The sequence below is a fragment of the Pteropus vampyrus genome, unplaced genomic scaffold, assembly GCF_000151845.1.
Source record: "Pteropus vampyrus isolate Shadow unplaced genomic scaffold, Pvam_2.0 Scaffold510, whole genome shotgun sequence".
Classification (NCBI taxonomy): domain Eukaryota; kingdom Metazoa; phylum Chordata; class Mammalia; order Chiroptera; family Pteropodidae; genus Pteropus; species Pteropus vampyrus.
Window position 1 is genome coordinate 99586 of NW_011889291.1, and position 2365 is coordinate 101950.

Sequence of the window (2365 nt, forward strand, 5' to 3'; positions counted from 1 at the left end):
AGATGATGAAGAGGGTCTGGGCGCTGCTCTGTCTTTGTAGGGTGTGGGGGACTGAGCAGTGCGCTTAGATGCTGGAGGGAGGCGGGGGGCGGTGGGGAGTGACTGCGACTTTCTTCTGCCCCATTCCTCTTCCTTCATCTTGGCTCCCACTTCTACCTCAGAGAATGGGCTCATGGCCTCCTTCGTGGCCTCCCTGATGGTCACCCTCAGGTCTGGAGTCACCCTTGGGTTTTGGGCCTCCCGGAAGTTGATGGCCATTCTCTCCCCGCCCCGCCTCCCTCTCCGAGATTTCATCTAGGGTCTAGGTCTGGATGGGACACGGTACCCCGCCCCCACCCCACATACACTCCAGGGCCTCAGAAGCCCCAGGGTCAGGGCGGATGCCTGAATCCTCTCAGCCTAGAGCCCTGAACCCGTCACTCCCCACCCCATCGAAGGAACCCCAAGGCGCAGGCAAAGCCAGCATTGTGGACAGAAAAGAGTCTTCACGGGGCCTGGTGTGTGTGTGTGTGTGTGTGTGTGTGTGTGTGTGTGTGTGCACGCGCGCGCGCGCATGGACGTGTGTGTGTGTGCACACGCACGTGCTGAGAACTCCTACCTGAGGCCACACATCACAAGTTCAAGTTTTCACATGTGCAGGTGCAATTTTCAATAGTTACAAGCCGCAGTCAACAGGGGCACATATGCACACCATCATGAACACTTGAATATGAAGACACAGTACTTATTTGCTCTTTGGTGTGTCCTTGGTGCTTAAAGGAGATTGTGGCACATAGTAGGCACTCAGGAAACGTCTGCTGAAAAAAATAGCAATGAACCACGTGGGCACACTGCCCAGGCGTACGTGCGCTACATACACACAGAGTTACACATAGCCACGTGCATGCACAGGACACAATCCAGCTATTACTGTCAGACAGAGGTACTATGCCCACAGACACACATGGACACAGAAAGGCATTCCTGAAATACACAGACATGCCCACAGGGGGTGGGCGCATGGGGACACATAGACACATATAAACCTTAGACAGACTCTCATGCTTCCAACATCAAGTCTCCACCCCAGTTTAGATGATAGTGAGTTCAATCTGGGCTCAATTCCCTAAAAAGCAAACCCCAGCATCCGAGTGCACAAATCCAGGTGATTTGGGGTCCAGTTCTCTGAGAATCCTAACCTGGGGTCTTAAAATCCAGCCCCTGAGATATGTAGACTTCAGAACTCTTGGTGCCCAGTTTAAAAGGGACCCCAAACTCAAAAGTCACAGCACCATGCTCCAGGAGCTGGAGAATGGGTCCTAGGGTGACGTTTGTTTTTCAGGATGTCTTGGACTCTCCTTCTCTGCTGCCCACCCCCTATAATGGCACAGGATCAGCCCCTGTCTGATCCTGGGGGCCCTCAGCAGAGATCATGAACACTTCTGGTGCCTATGGAAGCCATCCAGATCCCAACCCAGTGATTCCCCTCTCAGGTCCTCCTTCCTAACCCCACTGTGCCATGGGGTTGGAGTGAGACCGCTGAGTCAAAGTGTGTTTAGGACCAGAGAAGGCGAATCTAGTGTCTTGTCTGTCCTTCTCCCTCACTGATTTGGGGGAGGAGGAGCACTCCCTTGTCCCAAGGCCCTGATGTGTATGCCTTTGTCTCTAAGCGCCACGCATGTGTCCCACTCTAACCGGACCCCAAGAAGGGCCTCTTCAGAGCCCTCAATGGTGTCTGGTTTCAAAGTGCAAACTTGGAAATCATATCTTACTGTCCATGTGACCTTGGACAAGCAAGCCCCCTTCTTGAACCTCTATTGCTCTATTCACCAATTGCCCAGGTCCCTGTGGTAGCCAAGAGTCTTCAAGTGCCACAGACCCCACTTCAAGCTAGTTTGAACAAAAGTTAAAAGGAAGCTTCTGGATTACATAACTGAGAGGCCCAGTGTTATATCAACGGATTCAGGAAGCTGAACCTGTGCTGGCTGGAAAATTACTACTTGGCTATTGCCCATGGGAACATAACGCTCTAACAATAAGCTTTCTGCTTCTGTACCCCCGCTTGGACAACCAACCTGTGGGCTGACAGTTAGTAAAAAGAAGAAAAATAGACTTGAGTTCAAACAAGATGAAGAATGGGGTTTAGGGCTTAAAAACCTTGTACCTCTACATTTCAAGGCTGCTTGATTTCGGGTCTGCATACCCTTGGCAGACCCGGCTGGTTGAGTAAAGAGTGTGTTTCCCATAACTCACTGATTTCTGGTGGTCCATGTGTCTATCGGGGGCTGGCTGCTACAACAAACCCAGGGTCTCAAATGATGTCTCCATGACTCAAGTCTCTCTAGGGTCTGCTTTTATTGGTACTGGTTTCACTCTCATGCAGGTT